Consider the following 21,208-nt stretch of genomic DNA (forward strand, 5'->3'; position numbering starts at 1 on the left):
AGAAAATATTTTGACTAATACTTAGCAGATATATAATTATTTTCTATCGGAAAATTCATAACTAGCTCAATTGAAGGACATTAGTTAGAGAAGCCAATTTGGAAATAATCCAAAAGGATTTCTGTGTCTCATGTCTTTCTTTCTTAATTTGTTATAATGAATGAGTCATAATATTTTAAGAGGATTAAAACAGCTTATAATGAGAGCGTTGAATTTAAAGAACTACAGAAGGTTTAGTAACAATATAATATGATTATAATAAAATATAATATGATGAGTTAAGATAACATGATTCTTTCATTTCCTGTTCTTGCTAGCAAATTACAAAAAAAACCCACTAAGCTGCTTTTAATTTTGTTTCATTCCATTAGAGAAGATGTGAGGGTTAAGTAGAACCTGGCAATGTACACACACACACACACACACACACAAATATTGAGTTAACTCAATTTTATAAATGTGTAATAAAATTGCCATAACAAATCATTTTATATCTTTACTTCTCTAATGACTCTATTTAATTAATAATTAATATAACAACAGTTCTTCGATTACTACTCTGAAAAACATAGCATACGTCTTTCGAAACTGTTTTATCTTCATTAAATACTTAAAATCATCTAAGAAAAAATAATGGTATTTTTCTCACTTCTTGTGACATTAAGTCTTATGACTGACTTTCAAATTTGAAAAACACCCTGAAAAGTAGGAAGATTCTTCAAGACATCAGGCCTGGGCTCTTCGGAAAGTCTTTGTCGTAAAAAAATAAATAGGGGGATTATTCCAGACTAAAAGAGAAATGACACAAAACTGAATGTGATATGTGACCCTTGATTAAATACTGATTTTAAAAAGCTATAACATATATTTTGAGACTACCTGGGGAAATGTGATATGAATTGGACATCATCAAGAAATTATTTTTCATTTTCTTAGGTGTGTTAATGATATTGTTTTGTAAGAGAATGTTCTTTTTGGGGGATGTATGCTGAAGGTTTTAGGGCTGAAGTCTATAACTTACTTTCACAGAACTCAGAAAAACAATGTACATCATAGTTGCCAGGCTGGGAATGTATAATCTGATTTAATCATGTACTGTGGTAAACAGAAATGCATTTCCTCCTTCATGAAAAAACTTGTTGCCCTAGTTCCTCGGACAGAGATCAAGAGACAGCCTCCAGCTCGTAGCCCTTAAGGGACTGACTGCTGTTACTCTACGTAGAGCTCCTTGCCCAAGGTCATGCTCTTCAATAATTATTGAAATGGAAGTGAAAAGATGTGGCCATTTTGGCCCAATGGGAGACAATTCTGATAGATCTATTAGAGCTTCAGAGATCCACCTAGAGTTGGCTATTGCTGTCAGTACTACCTTGCAACTCTATTTCTGCCTCTGCTCAGTTGTCTCCTACCCATCCACCTTCCACACACAGGTAAGGATTCTAAGGGCAAAATCCAATAAACATCTGATAATTAAACTCTGCCCCAGAGTCTTCTAGAATAATTCAATCTATGACACAGATGAACATCAGATAACCTCCAAATGAGGAACGTTTTTTTTTACTGTTTTGTTTTCTTAAAAAATGCCAATGTCATCAAAGACAAAGTAAGGTTGTGCAAATGTTCCAGATTAAAAGAAACTAAAGAGACATGACAACTAAATGTAACATGTAATGTTGTACTGAATCCTGTTCTGGAGACAAATTAAATGTCCGAAAGAGTATTATTAGATCAGTTGACGAAATTGAAATATGGCTTGTAGATTAGATATAAATATTAAATCAATTGTAAATTTCTTGTAATTGACAAGTATACAGTGGTTATGTAAGAAAATGTCCTTATTCTTAGAAAATAGATGCTGAAATATATAGAGGTATATATAGGGACACATATATGCAACTTCTCAAATGGTTCAGAAAAACTACATACATATACTTAGAGAATACAAAAGCAAATGTGACAAAATTTTATCAATTGGTGAATCTAGGCAAAGGGGATATAAGAGCATTTTCTGTATTTTTCTTGCAACTTTTCCATAAGTTTGAAATTATTTTTAAATAAGAAATATGTATATATATACATACTATATATAAATAACTACAGATCAACCAGATATAGCAAAATGTTAACAACTGGTCTAGATATATGGTTGTTCTCTGTACTATTCTTTCAACTCAGAATTTTTGAAATTTTTCACAATAAAAAGAAGGGGGAAAAAAAATAAAGGCCAGAATGTTTGGCATTACTTAACTCTTTAAGGTTTGCAAAACTTTACCTTTTGGAGCACTAGGCCTTTATTTTCAGGTTTCTGCCTCAAGTTTAATGGTTACTCTATTTGTGATTAACTGAGAGAACATAGATTAGCATACCAATTAGACTCTTAAAGTTTTCCCCTCTATAAAGTAGAACTCTTTAACTCATTAATTATTTACCTTCTCACTCTAAAAAACCTCATTAAATGTAAGATCTAAGTACCTAAACTGTCTCTCTTTATTCTCTGCTATACCCTAAGTTGCTGGGACAATTCCTAGAACAATTCCTGGTTCAATAAATATCTGTTAAAAGAATGAGAAAGATCTAAAATAAACATGATCTTGGCTAATAATTTTACCTACTACACATCAACTCCTACCATTATAGCCAAAATTAAATTTGGTTTTATTTTTTGCTTGCTTTCCATTTCTTATTACAAATTGGTAGAATGTGAATTCTAGAGTTTGGCAATCAAATCTTTAACATGGATGAACCCGAGCCAGGAAGTAGTGGAGGTAGTACCGCTGGGTTCCTGGAGGGAGCGGCAGAGAGCTTTTTGAATGCAAGCCCATCAGGGCACTTAGGTAGAGAGCGACCTTGAGGAAAAAGGTGAAACTGCGGCTGGGGACCTAGGAGGGGAGGACTCACCACATGGGATCGATCTTACTTGAAACCAGGAGAACTGATGCTCCACCACACTTGAAGGAAAGAGGTCCGAAGCCTATATGAGGCCACACGTCAGAAAATATAGCTTACTTATTAGCCAAATGTCAATACTCACTCAATGAAACCACAGGCGAGTAAAACTGCAGGAGATGGATCAGTCAGGAGGAGTCAGAATGCAGAAATCAGAACTGGAGCAAAAACCAAGAGGAACCTAAATAGATGTGGAAATAGAGTGCATCAGCTTTGTCCTATTTGGATGTTTGTGTTAACCACAAAACAACAGACTTCCCACGATCATGACCTCCAGCGAACCACTGGGACTTGCTAATGGTGCTGGTGGCTAACTGGACTCAGTCCTAAAGGGCAAGTGTCATCCTGAGACACAGGCAACTGTTATTTCAGAACACCCTTTACATTCTACTTTACTGTACTCACTATTTCTACTTCTAATTCAGAATCAAAGAAAGTTGAACAGAGTATAACTAAAAGCCTTCAGTTTTTCCTCTTTATTCGGAATCTCCAATTTTTCATCTTCATCCTCTTGTCCAGCCCTCACTTTCTCGTTTTCAAATTTAGAAAGCTATTCGCTTTATTTAAAATAATTTCTTTAAATTTGTAATTGGTTATTTTGCATTGAATAATAAAAATTATCTTTTTAACTAACGCACCCAGCAACTATCCTAAGTAGTTTCAAAGTGTTGTCTTATATTGCTTGAAAAGGACCACGCTCCCCAACCTCTTTATACACTGTAGCGTAACATTAGGACTAAAATCAGTACTGGTCTTAATATAAAAGTACATTGTAAGACATGACTTATGATATGCAGGCATCCTGAGGAATATGATTAGTGGTTGGGTTTTATTTCAGATATTTTACCCATTTACCATGAGAGTACTATATAATGTTTCTCCATTTTTGTCTCAAATTATTTCATTAAGAAATAATCAACTGTTGGCCTATTCCAAGGTTTGTAAGACGACTTTACTACAGATGTCACCGTATGGTCAAGAGCCCAGTTAACGGGAGGGAGTGTTACTCAAAGGGCAGACTAAACACAGCAAAGCGGAAGCAGTAAAACATTAAATAGGTTTAACTTCAAAGGATTTATCTATAATTTTGTAATAAATTCTGGAAAGAAGCTATTTCATTTTAATTATGAAATTTGTGAGCATTGGTTTAGCATTTTTTATATTGAATTACATATAAAGAAGGATAACATAATTGTATATTTAGGGCCTGTCAAGAAAAACTATGAAAGACTTTGAAATGGGCAAAAAGATTCCTGGAAATCCTACCTGGTCTGTTTTTTCAGGTTCTCTCTGCCTGTCATTGTCTTTGAGGTAATTTACAATTGTGTAAGTTGTAGACAACTTACATCTTTGCAAGTGATCCTTGTCCATTGAAATACAAATGAATCGTGTTTGGTGAAATGCCATTGATATTGCCCTGTATGTATTGGCTAGTTTTGCAACTGTTGAATATTCATTTAACATTTATGATGGATTACATATATGTAATACCTTGAATTCTCCTTTTAACCCATGCAATCTTTTGCTGATTCTCTCATAATTAAGTTAAATAAAACCTTTAAAAAAGGATAATTTTATATTTGTATGAGTCATGATTTGCCTGCTTAAAAAAATTGTCTTTTTAATTTTTTAAAGTTTTTTAAATTTCTTTTTGAAATTGAGATATAATTGACATATAACATATTAGTTTCAGGTATACAATATAATGATTCGATATTCATATAGAGAATTGATTACCACAATAAGTCTAGTTAACATCCATCACCGTACAGAAACAAATTTTCTTCTCGTGATGAGGACTTTTAAGATTTACTCTCTTATCAACTGTCAAATATACACAACAGTATTATTGACTATAGTCACCATGCTGTACATTACATTCTCATGACTTATTTATTTTATAACTGGAAGTCTGTAACTTTTGACCCCCTTCACTATTTCATCCATTCCCCACTCCCTTTCTCTGGCAGCCACCAATCTGTGCTCTGTATCTATGACCTTGATATATTAAAAAATTATCTTTTAGTAAGGCTTCAGTCAAAAGTGTTGGTTTGACTTTGGGAGGAGAACTAAGAGTAGGGATAGAATGGTGGGGATGCGGTAAGGTTAAAAAATGTATATGAAATTTCGTTCTGGTACACTCACTTTCCAAAACCTAAGTTTACCTTCCACTCCTAGGATCGTGATGGAACCAAACATCAGGCTGGGGAAGCACTCACTTAGAGGAAAGGGAGGAGGAAATGGGGGAAGAAGGGGTGTTTAAGTGCAATATCAGACAAACAGAGGAGGGCTTTAAGGGAAAAGAATTCTCATATCACCCCGTTTGATATTGCCAAAGGAAATTCTTCTTTTAAGAATCTTAGAATCTCTTCCCTTCATCCCTCTGTGTTATCTTTAAAGACTGTGTGTTAGAAGCCAGGTCCTTAATATGGCTGTTGGAAATGAAGGACCAATAAACAAGATGAATGTAATTGTTTTGCACAGATAGAATATTTAACACAGTATTCAAATGTGTGCACTTTGCTTTTTTCTCTCTCTCTCTTTTTGCAGTTAAACTGAGGCCACTTTAATCCCTCAAATAGAAGAAGGGATCTAAGCCATTGTTCCAGCCATGCCCAAACTACAACACAATTGGTTGGATGTGGCACTTTGCCTGATCAACATGGCAGTTTGAGAACACAGAATGCCTTCCTTGGCCTGAAGATTCCATCTGCCTCACTAAAGTGGGATGAAGAGAAGTCACAGCAGCCACAAAGAAATTCCAGTTATATCTAATCTGTCCTTGCCTCAACTCTCCTCTGGGATATCTAAATATTTCTAGGGTGTTTATGTGGAGCTGACTTTTATTTCTACATTCCCCTTTCCTGTCTGTCTGTTCTCTTCTGTCACCCTGGTCTCTTCAGTCCTTAAACCTCCTTCTTTCCCACCAATCCCTCCTCATCAAGTGCTTCTACGTAATTCAGAAACAATCACAAGCGTTTCTGGGCACTATTTTATGGCAGTTAAGAACTAGGGCCCTGGAGTCAGAGACCTCAGTTTCTAATTGTAGTGCCATTTTTCACCTACCTGTGTGGACTTGGAAAATTAGTCAAAGCGGCAAGCCTCAATTTCTCTGTCTTTAAAATAGGGATAATAATATCTATTTTATTATTTATCTACTTCAGCCGTGAAGATGAAATGAGGCAATTAGTGAAGCTCAGTGTCTGACAGTCATCTATTGCTATTATAACCTCCTGCTCTATTTCCAGTCGTCTATTTCTTATTTTCCCTCTATCTGTGGTGTTCTTCTATTTCCTATTTTCTCATTTGTAGGTACTACTTCCCATCTTCCTCTTCAACTCAACATAGATACTGACAGGGTTCAGGACATGCTACCCCAAAATATAGCACCTTGGCATACTGAATATTTTAAGCTAAAGGAATCTGAGAAACAGCAGATACAGGAGGGCTTTTGTGACCTTCCCCTGAAGCAAATCATAAGGCCGACATGTGAGAGGTGCCCTCCCTGTACCCAGAGAAAATGAGCATCCTTATCTCTGAAGCCGGAGGGATGGATGCAGAGAGGAATCTGAAAAAACAGGACTTGTTATGTTTACCCAGGTTTATTACTCTTAGCTCATATCTCTTTTGTCATTACATTTTTCTATGACTTTCCACTTTACATTGAGCCTAGTATAATAATTCTCAAGTTTAACTATTTCTTCAGGTCTTCATTATGAAGTCCTCTTTATGAAGGCTTCTGTGTCACGTAGCACTTGTATTAAATTTATATGCTTTTCTCTTTTAAATAAAAATTAACATAAACTATATATAAATACATGTATTTTATTTAACTTATATTTAATTATTTATAGTTAATATAAGTAAATAAAAGTTAGGATTAATTTGTTAATCTGCCTTTTGTTACAGGAGCTCCAGCTGAGAATTTAGAAGGGGAAGAAGAAAAGATCATTTTTTATACTGCTATAATACTGAATCAAAGACACTGGTTACATTTCCTATGCTATGATTGTTCTTGAAGACAGAGTGGCTCCAACTACCATGAGAAGCCCAAATAATATTGATCCAAAAAAAAAAAAAAAAGAAAAAGAAAAAGACAGTGGTCACGCACACCATATTATTTTTTGATTACAATCAATTCCATTTTCTTCATTTATGATCAGGGGAGAAAACCCATCAGTAAACCATTGACAGTGCCTGGCTCATAGTAAGATCTGAGGAAGTGTGAGATATTGATATTACATTGCCTTATTAGCCCTTTTATTAGGGTGTATTATGAAATAAGTCACATAACATATGACTGTTGAAAAGTAACAAATTCTTGGGTTTCCAGCTAATTTTAAATGATCAAGGGCTCCAATCAGAGAGCTCGCTTGATATTATTTGTAATTGGTTTAGATAACATTTTGAATTTATGTTTCATCCTAAGAGAAAATGGCAGCTGAAAGATACCACTGTAAGCAACAAAATGGTGGTTTCTTGCTGTTACAGTAAAGCTGCATTGTGCTCGTTCTTTCCTTTCCAAAAGTAGGACATTCTGGTCCCGTGATAACGTTTTACTAAAGGAGTTTATTTTGCATCAGATGATTCATGTCAATGAGTTCATATCTTGTGAGGAAGATCGGTACAACATAGCTGGACTTTTTGCTATAATCTCACTGACTTGCTGTAATCCAGCTGGCCAGAGAATACATCAATTGTCTGCCTCAGCAAGAAAAACACTAGCTCTTCCAAAGAATTTCTGTTGGGACATTCTCTTAAATTTGATGAATAAGTTATTTACTGATTGCTAGAGAAAAACGTAAAAATTTAAAAAATGGTCATTCTTTAGGAAATTACTGAAAGGCAGCCAGGAAATTCAAGCAGGTTCCATTTGCCATGGCTAGAAAAGCGATCCGATTTTTTAAACAAGCTTTTATTTAAAGTTGAAATAAATGAGTTCTTAGAAATATTACAACAAAAAGTTAAAATGGAGAGACATCTTCTGCAATCATTTTTTTCCCTCCCTGTGTTCTAGGAGATATAATACATTTTTTAGATCTGAAAATACCACTTTTATAGAGTGTGTATGGTAATATAATCCCTCCTATTAGAGAAGCAATTTCAAGCTGTGCTGAGATTCCCCTTCCCAATTCAACTTCTCAAAAAACAAAAGGCAAATGATGGAGAAATGGCATGTTATAAACGAAATATCGTTCCAGAGCCAGGCATGCCTCCCAGACAAGGGAGAAATAGCTTAGTCATTTTACTATCTTCTACATTTTTCCTGCCTTCTTGGTCAGTGCATGTAGAGAACTATAATTAAGTATACATTTTTATGTGTGTTGATTATGATAAAATGTTTCTAAAGGTGAATGGGTTCATTTTGAAATGAAAAGGTTTCATTTAATTAAATGAAACCCCATTGGGGCAGAATGACGAACAGAAAAGTCATGTTTGATATTATCTAATATTTTGTAGCACCTGGGCAACGGAATAAATAATTTATATCAACTTAATATTTTCCATTAGGTGACCCAACAGTTGCTTCGACTAAGCTTTAGTTTCCTGAATTTGCTGGTGGTTTTGGAATTAAGGAGAAAAATCACTAACAATTCTAAAGGGTAAGCTATATTTTTAGATACTTTCCTAAATGAAGTATATTCCCAGACTTCTACAAGCCTATCCCATATTTTAAATCAGGATCCCCACTTTGCGCTCTTACCACTTTTAGTTATATACTTGAATGCTTATTTGATAAATGTCTCTTTTCCACAAGGCTATAATTTGGTTTATTTTTATACTCCCAGAGCCTACCACAGTGCCTGGCAAAGAGTGAACCTCAATAATATTTATTAACTGGTGTTAAGACTATTCAGTGGGTTTTGATAAAAGTCATTTATGATCATGGGCATCTCAACAATAACTAATATTTTATTTTTGTCTGAGAAGGCAAAGGTGAGTTTGAGAAGGGAACTTACATTCTTAATTATCATCAAATTCATTCATTCCTGTGTTCAGAATCTCTTTCTATTAAAGGTGTTAAAAGAATGTCGATCACCTAGGAAAGCTAGCCTCACTCCTGAGAGGTGTTAAATCTGTTCAGCCACTTAATTAGACCAGGACTTTTGATTGACAACTGGTTCCGCTTCCATGGAAAGATGATGGAGCATTTTCTCCAATTATTAAGAGCAAACTAATTCCCTATAAATAAACCATGTGGTGTCTAATTGTGTTTTGCTTATAAGTAAATCCAGTTCACCTAACTATCTTCAAAAGAAAGCAAATACCAAGCACACCTAATTATATAATATCGTTTAACACATTATGATAATACCTAACATTTTCTGAGAACTTGTTAAGTAGCTAAGTAACTTTATATGCATTTTCACATTTAATTCTCACAACAATCCTGTGAGGTACTATTATTATTCTATTATAATTTCTAAGAGGCTAAGAGCCATTGGGCAATTAACAAAAGTGGTGAAACCCAGACAAGACTTCTGGGTCTGTCCGACTTCAGATTTCCTTCTTAACTCTTGTACACAAACTCTCTGTAATAATTATCTGTTAATGCATTTAACTTCCTTACTAAACTGTGAGAGCCTCAAGGGCAAGGACTATGTTTTACTCATCCTTATATCTCAAGTACAGAGTGCAGGAAACATAATAGGTCCTCAATAAAAGTTTAATGAATGAAGGAGGAAGTGCTTTCTCAATCATCAAAACTATGGTATGCTTAATACGATTTCCATGTTAAATATAGTTTTCTATATAATGTGTATACACAAAATACCCAAATCAAACAAATATTTATATAATAAAATAAATAATTATATATAAATATACAACTATTTTTTATTAAATTTTTATTAAAGCATAAGAAATTGCCATTTTGTTAGGTCAAAAATAGTCAAGGTCTATTTATATGATACAATCTAGTAAAAAAATCTATATCAAACTTTATTTATATAATGAAGACGAATACTCCACTACCAGATTTTTCCTACTCAAATAGAAAGTTTTATGAACAATTAAGGATATCTATAACCACTTTCTCTGGTTCCAATATCTAACTTTATATACAAATTTATTTTTCATGCCAGGTAGGGATAACTGAGTCCTAATGAAAACTTGACCCCACACATATTTATTAGAATTGGCTTGGATTCTGTCTTTTCCAAGCTGCCAGGCCACACACATCCTTTCAAAGTCCTTCGGTATGAAGTCTTCCCTTTTTAATATTAACTCTGCCTTTATCTCAAGCCCTGATGCACCCCCTAGTGTTCCTCAAATACTTTTGTAATGATTATACTACATGTTTCTCTAATAATCACTTTTCGTTGAATATGAGGTCTATTGTATTTAATTATATAAAGCATTTGCAAGGGAGGAACTAAATAAACCCAACAGATTCAGTTATTGTACGAGATAATTGACTGGTTGACCATGAACAAATCTTTAATAACTTTTTTGGGGGGGCTTTTGTCAAGACAAAATATAGCAACAAAAAGAAATGCAAAATTAGAACTTCAAGAAGTAGCCCTGGAAGCCATTTTAAGCACACGTGAGCTCTGCTTTGCTTCTGCATGATTCCTGAGATAAGACTGTGACTTCTCCTTATTGAATTCTTTATGGGTTAAATGTTATGAAATGAATTACTTTCTTGGCTTCACGTTACTTGGAACTTTGTCATCTAGGGATTGTCTTTTTTGCAGGTGATACTAAAAAGGCTTCTTGTTTTTGGTGCTGTAAGAATGTCCACCTAACCCACTAATGGACCTGAATTATTTTCCTACTCTAGTTTTCAATTTAAAAGCTACACTCAAGTCTACAGCCATGCCACCCTGAACAAGCCTGATCCCATCTGATCTCGGCAGCTAAGCAGGGTCGGGCCTGGTTAGTACTTGGATGAGAGACCACCTAGGAAGACCACATGCTGTAGACATAAAAAATAAAAATAAATAAATAAATAAATAAAAGCTACACTCAAAGTCCACTTGGGAGTTTCTCAGTTCTAGGTAAGTTAGCCTGGCTTTGAGTGCAGCTTTATTACCTGGATTGGTTAAATTCTGAAACACTGTGTGTAATCAGCAACACTAGTATTATAGGTTTTCAGGACTTAAGTGGGAATCTTCATTGAAGAATTGAATTAGACGTGGCTTCTCTAGAGAAGAGTAGTCAGCAGTGTTGTCAAAAATAGCACAATGACAAACGTAAAATGCTATATAAATATATTTCTATAGTAACCTGAAATTTTCCCAAATTGACAGTGGGCACAAATGGAGTTTTAATTCAGAATTCAATGGAGTATCTCCATTGGTAGATGCAGTACTCACTGTATTTGCTTGATAAATATATCACACTTGAGAAGAGTTCACTAAAAAGTATTTCCTGGGCCTCCAGGAGGTGAATCACATGTTTGTATACAAGTCTGTTCCTCTTTGGTGCCGAGACTCTGTCAGGTGTACTGCCAGAGCACTGGGCTACTTGCCCTGTCAAAGCTGGGTAGAGCTTTGGGATGAAGTGAGGGTAGTAGGCTGTAGAATTCTCCTCTGTTATGATTTTTGTTGTTGCTGTTATAGGACACCCAACTAAGGTTGTTTGTGTCCTGATGTTTTAGTGGAAACAATGCTTCGCATTTTCACTTGCATGATGCTTCCCATCTCCTCTGAGAGGTCAAATGCTCCTTCCTCCTAGCAAGCTCTTCCACAAAGCTCCTCAGGCCAAAAAATGACTTCTTAAAGGTACAACCCAATAGTTGCTCAGTCAAGTGCAGGTCTTTTTATCTCACTTCGACTCATGATGGGACAGTACTACCCACCCGTCTCACTGTCTCACCTCCTCCATTAACCATTCACTTGCATACTCCTGTCCACATCCATGCCTCCCTTTTCTGAATTCCATATTCTATAGATACTACACACTTTTAAAACTTTTTTAGTTTAATAACTTAATTCTGTCTCCAGACAGCACAACTCTAAGCTTATTTAGGGCAATAACCTTCCATTAAAATCCTTGTATCATCTTTCACCATACTAATTGAGAGGTCAGTCAGTACTTGCTTGACTGAATGTGACACATAATAGTCTAAATAAAAGTGTTTCTCACCAAGTATTTCTTAGGTACCCACTGTATGGATTAGGTAACCATTACATATATCACATTGAACAATGACTACTTAATAAGCAGCAGTTAAAAAGGTGTGTGTGTTGGGGGTGGGGGCGGAATTGGAGAGCTGGAAGGAAACTTACCTATCAGCTTTCTTTTAGAGGAAAGGAAACCGAGGTCTAGAAAATTTGTTCTGCCTCAAGCCATCAAATAAGTTAGAGGTAGAGTTGGGAATTGGAGCTCTTGGGAGACAAGCAAAATGAAAATAACGAGTGTAAAGATATTGTGCAACCATAGATTTGAGACATATTTGGAAAATGTCCAATTTAAAAGAAGGCTGTTAGGAATCTCCACTTAACTAGTTATGCTTTCTTTTTATCTTTTAAAATTTAATACTATCAGTTTTTGTTGTTGTCTTTTATTGTTGTAGAAAAACTCTCATTAAAAGTTTTATGAGGTGGAAACCTTCACTAAAGTTAATGTCATCAGAGACCAGGTGAAGTAGAACTGGAGTCCCTACCAGACTGAAGGGTTTTAACCTTTTGTGGTGTACCTGAAAATTTGGACCTGAAGAAAAAAATAAAAATTTTTAATGTTACAAAGTTTTTAAATTATAAAAGTAATAGCCTATTAGACAAATTTGAAGAAAAAGAAGAAGAAAAAAGAATGTATCAGCAAAGGAGTCCAGCATCTGCCACTGTGGCATAAAAATTATTTTGAGCGGAAGGCATTTGAGGTCCTAAAGGAATTCAATTGTCATAAATCCCCAGGAGCAACCAGGGAAGACTAGCTCTTATCACCAGAGCTAACGCATACCACACCTAAACAGATATGTCACAACAACTATAATATTGCCCATCTGTTCTCCTAAGCGCCCATTTATCTTACAAAAAGCTCATTTGTTTTCCCGTAAATTCGCTTTCTCCTCCTCCCCTTTCCTTCTAAAGAAGTCACTCGTTTTCCTGTAAGTGCCTGTTACCCTTTCCCTTCTGCCATTAAGATGATTTATAAGCCCCAAATTCTAACCATTCCTTTGAGTCACATTTCTCTGTTAACTCCCCTATGTACATTAATAAAAACATGTAATTAAATTTTTGTGTTTTCTCTTACTAACCTGTCTGTTGTCAGTTTAATTCACAAGCCCTCAAGAACTGCACTTAAAAGTTTTTCCTCCCTGACACACAATCAGCTAACCATCAGCATACCAGCTCAACACAACTATTTCCAATTTTGCATAGTTTCTTAAATTTTTTCAACTGCATTTACTCTTTACACATTTATAATCATTATTAACATAATATAAGCACCCATCCATGATGTTACGTAACCCTCCAAATTATGATTTCCTAATGACTTCAAAACAGTTCCTTGAGATGATACATAAATTTCTTACATAGCTTCCTACTGTTGGATATTTAGATTGCTTCTAATTTTTTAAAGTTATAAATAATTTGGAAAAAAAACCTTTGAACATAAAGCTTTAATCCATCTAAAATTACTTCTATAAATTAGCTCTAAGTGCTGTGGCCTTTGAAAAGGGAATATTGTGTTAAATATCTATCTCAGGGAGATAGCAATTCGTATTAAAGTAACAAGAAAATTCTTTTATAAACCAAATAACTTAAGTCTCAGGTAACATTGTAAAGGCCATGAAAAAAACTTTAAAACCATTTAGTGTCTGGAAGATGTGTAAACATGATGAGAATTATTTAATAAGAGGAATCACTTGAACTAGGTAATTGGAAGCCCAGAGAAAGATCCCTTGGCCTTTTCTTTCTTTTTTCTTCTTTTTTTTAAAAATCAAAACAAAACAAACAAAAATAATAGTGGATTAATTTAGCAACAAGTTTGTGGAAGTTTGGGTGAATGAGTTAGATTTAAGTGAAGAGGGCCAATTTAAGAGAATAATTGCTGATGAAAGTTCTATTATCAAAGCTTCATTTGGTTTTCATTAGCTTTCATTTGGAGGAAATGATAAACTATTAGACAAAAAGCAATTGGTGCTCACAGTTATCCAACAACCAAAGGAACAATCGAGTTAGCTGAACCTTTCCCCCAGCGACTTTCCTGCATTTAGCCATTTGTCCTTCATTAGAAGGGCCCAGGACCAACTATTTTAACAGGCAATTGATTAGGAGATTTCAAATAGCAACAACAAAGAAATGTTTGTTTTGAAGAACCACAAGCTATTCATCTTAAAAAGAGAGGGGGAAAAAAAAACAACCCAACCAAACCATATTACAACTCAATTTAGAACTTTCTTTTCCTACTTTGTAATCAAAGGGGAGCAAAATCAATTTTCATCTCGGAGTACCATTTTCTCCTATTAGATTTCTCTACAGTGGGCTTTCCACAAATGATGCTTGATTATTTCTGAGTCATACTACTTAAAATCCACATTTATGAACAGTCATTTCCTAGGTAAAAGCTGAGGAAATTACAGAAAGTTCTTTGTGCCCTTATGTTCTTTCAGTGTTTTAGATTTAATCAGCAGCTGTAGCAAGCCCTGTTATGATCTTCCCTCAACACTTTTGACAGGACCAAAAATATGAACCTGCACATAGAGCTTTTCATAAACTATCAGGAGTCCTTTTTCTTTTTTGCCAGCTGGTAGTTAGTCAAAATACTGTTTCGGGGAAAAAATCGTCTGCAGGAATCCTCATCAGGTCAGCTGCAAATGTGTTCGGTTCGAGAAAAACAAACACGCACTTACCAGTTAATTTTCTGTGAGGAGAGGAGCTATTGAGATGCCTGGGTGTAACCTCCCCGCTGCAGTATGAAATGGAGGGTGGTTTTCCGAACAGCTACGTTGTACACTCTTCCCTGCCTCCTCATTTGGCTTTTATCTGGCTTTTGAAATGACACTGTAGAGGAGAATGATGTTGGGTTTCATTTGAATGTGGTTCTTCCCTTCCTCCACCACCCTCCATAAAAATTAACCACATATTTCAGGAGAAAAGTAAGCAATGAACACACTGTACAAATTAATCCTTTTGCTCAGCATGTATGTGTGTAATTGAGATTTTTTTTTTCTTGAATGGAAATCATCGCTATTGGCTGCAGTGCCCTAGGCTGAAAAAAAAACGAGGGGGGAGCCAATTCCTCCTTTGTTAGGGTGGGATTTTGCTTACGAAAAAATCAAATTAAATTTCATCCCAATGACAGAATGAAAAGAACCTTAGAAATGTGAAAGGAGAGCTCTGATAGTGAAGAATTGGAATCACAGTATTAAAGTATATATTTTAGTTTTTCTTTCTTTACTTAGATAGGATGACAGAGAACTTTCCAGGCTCTGAGGAAATTAAAGGTTTGATTTTTATCCTTCATCTCATCTCTAGGGCTCGTGAATGTGGGCTCAATCTGTGCACCTGAGGCAAGACTCAGAATTTAGAAATTCACAGGGTGAGAATTGTGGAGGCTGAAGGTAAGCGAGTCTTGATGTGGTTAGCTTCCCTCTGCAGGGCTAACTTGATTAATTTTGTAAGGTCGAACATCAGTTTGACGATGTGATATTGGAAATCGAACATTATTAGGTCCTAAAACATTGTTAGGCTACCTAACTGAACATTTTTTGAGGAGCACATGATTCTGTATTTGACTGTTGTGAGACACTGAAAGGGGAGCAGAACGTGTCACCCCAAAATACCTCTTTGGCATAGGATGATTTGGAGCTGATTATTTTTAAGAAACTGCAGACACAGAAGAAGCTCTGAAAAGAGTGGAAGTTACCCTTTTGTAAGGGAAATCTACATTTATGAAGGAAATTTACATTAGAAAGGGGCCTTATATCAGGAAGAGAGCTACTCCTGGAGATAATTTTTACATCTGAGCGATTCATCTGCCAGTCAGGGCAATCTTTGTTTACTAAACACTTCCTCTTCTCACCTTCTGGTGAATTGCCTTCCCACCCCCCACCCCGCTAAATTCCAGCCCTCCATCCCTTTCTTTAGCCGAAGACCCTGTATAACCCTCAGTCTGCTGGCCGCCATTTGAGGCTCATTTTTGTGAGGCTCTCAAATATACATAATTAAAATTTTTTTTTCCTCCTGTTAATCTGTTTTTTTTTTTACACGGGGTCATAGCCAAGAACAATGAAAAATAGAGGGAGAATTCTTTTTCCTCCTCTCTAAGAACAAGTCTAAAAAAATTTAAAGCAGTAATTCTTACTGTAGGGAGTTTAAGGTGGTGTGTGGGAGCAAACTGAATAACCTTGGGGCATGAGGTAGGTATGCTGTTTCAAACTCCAAATATCCCTGGCCTGTAAGGATGTACATTCTCACATTTGCCCCCAAACCCTTGATTCCACAGAAGTAACCTCTTTTAATAATCTTGACATATTTCTTTTCAGTATGATCTGAGCACAGATGTGCTCGTCGAAGGAGGTAGCAGTAGAACTCTGTGCTTGGAGACTCCTGTCTGGTCACCAGTTACCACTCCTTGGCATCGGCAATATTAGTATTTACTAATAGTTACATGCTATTTTCTGTAATCACACAAAAGCACAATTTTATCCAAAAGAGACATTTTGAGGAGAATGTCAAGAAGTTTTAGTTACTTTACATGGTTTTGAGATTTTTTTGGTGATAGAGTGGGAAGCATTGAGTAGCAAAAGATAAAGACAAGAAATGACATTTAGCAAGCATTTAATATGTGCCAAGCTTAGTCTGAGCACAGTACACACTGAAACTCAGGAAAATGTACACTTTTTTTTTTTTTTAATGTTTTAGCTACCACACTAAATATATATATATGGTATACCTTACAGTTGGTCTGTTATTCAAAAGTAGTTGAAGCTGAAGTGCTCAGATGTGCTAGAGATAACTTACCTGCCACCCCGGGAATGCACACGGAGCAGTGGACATCAGCTAGGCTGTTGGGTGCATTGGTTAAGCTGGTGAGTCAGTTTACTGGAGATCTGTTAAGACAGCCTCTACTGTAAGTTGCAGAATTGGAGTTCAGCCCCAGACACTCAGACTCCTAACAGCATCTCCTAAAATACTTAATCATGTGGATGTAAGAAATGTCTAAACCTGTAGAGAGATGTCCAGACCTGTAGAGATTTTTCTTGTTGTTTTTTTTTTGTTTGTTTATTTGAGCCAAACTGACAATTGACAAGAAAAATCTCAATGAATTGAGAAAACGACCTGGAGAATGGCTGTTTTGGAGCTTATTCTGTATGTTAGAATCAAAGGAAGAGACCGAGATGTAAAGAGGGTTACGTGAGATCCATTGGTGATAGATTAAGTGGGCAGGAGAAAGCAAGGGAAATCTCTGGGATTAGATAAAAAATAAAATGGAGAGACACATCTTTTACATTGGTGGGTACAGGATAGTTAATAATTTACATTTACAGCACTTGGAGATGGTATTCAGGAAACGAGATAACAATGAAGGGTTCTGTGGTCTCATGCTGGGTGTGCCCTGAGGGGTCTGGAAAAAGAGATTACTCTGACATTTCAAATGTATGTTATCTTAGATACAAAAAGACAATAGACAGGCTCACTTAAGGTAAAGATTGACCTTTGTCAAGGAAGATACAGGCCTAGGACATGACCTGCTTTTAGTTAGGAATTTTTATGTTCAGACTATTCTATGTGGTTACTTTCGGTCTCTGAGTTTGCAGGGCCCGCCACACTGACCTCCCTTGAGCTTGTCAGGTCTAGTATGTGGCTCCTTTTTTTGTTCACAACCATTAGACTCTCCATCTCTCTATGAGAAGAGATGTTTCCAGAACTGAATGAATGGAAGGAAGGGGCACGAATAATTTCTACCAGATTAAAGGATTTCAGGACACTTCCACCACTTTCTAAACCATTGCAATTTCTCTGAAGCCTGTTGTGGTTAGGATTTCAAGAGGTCTCTGGAGAGGTGCATGTGTGTGTAAGCAGGTTTGTAGGGCCAACTGGGCTCAGGAGACATACAGTGTCTCTATCATACTCTTCTAGGGAACAGAATCTCTCTTTTCCTAAAAAGTGCTTTTTTCCCCCCTGATGTGTGAAATTTCACTGTTAGAGAATTTTTCTCTTGAAGAGAGTACATTCTAAAAGACCTTTGTATTAATGTAGTGAAGCTCCAATAGAATTGATTGGGTAATTTTAAGATAGTCATCCCCTCTCCCCACCCCTACCCCACCAGAAAAAATTGGGGCCATCTTGGCTTCTCATTTTTTGATATGATCATGGATATCATTAGTCTTTTCATTTCTTGCTTGATGTTAAAATAGCATACAGGCCCCAAACACCTGATGCTAAAATTTCAGAAATAGATATTTGGGAGAATACAATCGGATCATATTTATTTTTGTTGTTTGTACAAAAAAAAAAAAAGTTGGCCCAGAACATAACCACTGAAAAAGAGGTAGTAAACAAGTACACAATTTTTTAATAAAATAAGCTAATTTGTGGAGAATGGAAAGACTTCCCTGTTTTTCAATTATTTTCCTCTTGTCAGACAGGGAGGTAACTATCTCCTTGTGTAAGTGCCCTTTGTAGGCCAGTTTTCTTCAGGGTAGGCGGGATTGGAGATTAGATTGTGGGGCGTTGATTGGGCTGAACAGTGAGTCTGGAACCATGCAAAGCTTTTTCTAGACACTGAAATGTACTCACAGTCACAGACTCACTGGCTCTGGGAGGTCACATGTAGGAGCCATGCCAACCTGGCCATACAGGGCAGCTCTCATGCTTCTTAAACCAGAGAATTCTTAAAGGCCACTGAGGACAAAGACTTCTCAATAGTCCTGCTTTTAATTCTGTCTGGCCCCTGCAGGAACTAAGCTTTGAGGATGCTCAGTAAATCTGTTAGAGGATTTAGCTCTGCATCTTTTTAATTAAGATACACAAATCTCTAATTACCTGTGGAAATGTGGAGAACAGCTTCTATTGTTATCCCTAATTTGAATAAACCTTCCCTTTTAATATGCCAAATGCCAAATCACATGAAGTCCACATACAGTATTTAGATTGGTTTTCTTACCTCCAAATCTCAAATGCTCAGGCCGGAAGCTTTCAGAAGGCAAAGCAAACACTCACCTCTCAGAAGGTACCTGTCGTGCCTTGCGGCTGCAAGGAGGGAGGTTCGTGGGCAGAGGCTTCGAGCTCTGTGTTCTGAATCTTTGTGGTTAATAATTTCTCTGGGAGAACGGTTCGCAGCTACCCTCAGTCTTGGAAAAAGTATTTCCTCTTTTTGTAACCATAGGAGGCAAATAATCTGTTAACTTACAGCCCTAGAAAAAGAAATGTGGTTTGCCAGTGGTTAAATAAATCTGGTGTATATCACTTAGTCAACAGACATCTGGGTGACACCATCCTTGGCCCTGATTCAAAAAAAAGGATTGCTCTGAGAGTTCAGGCCGCTCCCAACTATTTGCTTTAATTATACTACTTTTCTTGTTAAACTGCAGATTATGGATATGATGTAAGTGTATCTGGATTTTTCTAAAATGTCACATTTTGGGAAAGGAAAGGGATCAGAGAATAAAGCTTATTTTCTTGACTTCTTTAACTGGTTCAATCACTACTTGCATTTTTCATTAGGAAATTGGTAGCCTAGGGCATACTGCAGCTGCCATGTGTTTTCTTTGCGCTGCACAGTGTTTTCTAGAGTTTGAATTAATTTCCATCATTTAAAAATCAGATATTACACAGCCATTGAGATTATCAGCTCCTCATGGAAAAATTGCCAGATCTGGGTAACCATGGGCCCACATCCCACAAGAATACAGTTGGAGGAGGCTGAGTACTGGCTGCTGCCAATACCTGACCTCTTTGGGCAGGCATCACCTTCCAGTCCTACACCTTTTTTTTCTGCCCCCCTCACTTACCCACGACATCCACCTGGATCCTCCAGGATTCTGCACTTTCAACCCTTATGTCCCTTTCTTATTCTTTTCCTGTTGAGTTTCTTCCTTTTAGGAAAATTAAATACACAGAAAGCTAAGTCATTGGGCAATCGTTTTTATTGCATAAGGAATTTTAAGTTTGTTCATTAAGAATTATGAACCTCTGTTTCCTTAGCAAAACTCGAATGCATTATAAAATATGATTAAATTAATAAAATCAACTTAACTAGGTTAACTGTGGAATAACAGTGTGGCAAAGGAGGTGCAATGGAGAGAGATCTGCCCAGTGCAGGCAATAAGAGAGTTCACTGTCTGTAGGGAATTTAAAAACGATAATAAAACAAAATACAGTTCTTTCGCTTTTTGTGATCACCATGTACCAGCAATTGTAAATAAGGTCAGTGATGAAATATTCCCTTCAAAATATCTTTCTTTAGCTTAAGTTCTAAAAAAATTGCTGTGATAACTCTAAGCTTCAATTACTTATATTCTTATATATACGTAAAATTTATTTTTTAATAAACAATGTGTTACATAAAAGTTAATTCCTTATTCTTATTTTATTTTTGTTTCTTATTCATTAATAGACAATGTATTTTACACAGGAGTTCATTGGAAAGAAACTCCTATTTATAGAGTCACCCCAGCGCCACGTGTGGACACAAGTTAATCTTTCTAAGATTAAGTTGGTAATGGTTCCACATCGTTGGTGATGTTTGTGTTTCCCTGCATTTAAACAGTAGATTGGAAACACACAGTGATAGCGCAATCATGGTAAGGATGAAGAAACAGAACTTGAGGACTTTCAGCTTCTTTATTCCATGCCACCACTTGAAATGTTAAGTTATATTTAAAATGTGAAACAATGAAACCAAGGGGGAGCTGCTAGGTGTACTATCTTTTTTGTTTGGCAAATGTAAATTTTAATCTACAGATTAACTTTCTATAACTGAATTTGGAAAATGTTTTTTAAATTAACATTCACTTTAAAAATTGTTTTAAAATGAAAGCCTAATTCAAGAAGTAAAAGCAGTACAATAATGATAGGATTTAATAGTTGCCTAAATTTCACCTTCTGCAGACATATTAGTTTCATTGAAATTCAGTTATTAATTACTGATGTGGGGGAGGAAAAGGATCTTTTTTCTCCTTGATCCATTTAAGTGGGGGCCCTAGTAACAAATAACAGATTGACGAGAGAAAAGCATACAGATTTCTTTAACATACATTTTACATGACACCGAAGCCTTTATAAAGAAATGAAGATCCCAGGATACAGTTAAACCTGAGTGTTTTTATGCTAGGTTTGATGAAGAGTGGAAAGCCGTGGGGAAA

At 36.0% G+C, this 21,208-nt stretch overlaps 1 protein-coding gene and 1 pseudogene across 5 annotated transcripts in view; one reads left to right on the forward strand and one right to left on the reverse strand.

Annotated features, from left to right (window-relative positions):
- The window catches only part of CMKLR2 (chemerin chemokine-like receptor 2), a 45,213-nt gene extending 25,949 nt beyond the window's left edge, over positions 1-19,264 (reverse strand). The window contains exons 1-3 of one of the 5 annotated variants that reach the window (XR_005649014.1): positions 19,065-19,264; positions 14,750-14,900; positions 3,032-3,127 (exon numbers count right to left, since the gene is read on the reverse strand). The gene's annotated coding sequence lies outside the window, so the exon portion shown is untranslated. Of the gene's footprint in view, positions 1-2,898; positions 3,128-14,749; positions 15,028-16,862; positions 17,045-19,064 lie in introns of those variants that run through there. The other 4 variants (XM_039844539.1, XM_039844541.1, XM_039844540.1 and 1 more) reach the window with 4 other exon arrangements.
- On the forward strand, positions 10,755-10,873 carry LOC120587755 (uncharacterized; annotated as a pseudogene).
- Positions 19,265-21,208: the final 1,944 nt, after the last annotated feature.

Source organism: Pteropus medius, unplaced genomic scaffold (assembly GCF_902729225.1).
Source record: "Pteropus medius unplaced genomic scaffold, Ma_sr-lr_union100, whole genome shotgun sequence".
Classification (NCBI taxonomy): domain Eukaryota; kingdom Metazoa; phylum Chordata; class Mammalia; order Chiroptera; family Pteropodidae; genus Pteropus; species Pteropus medius.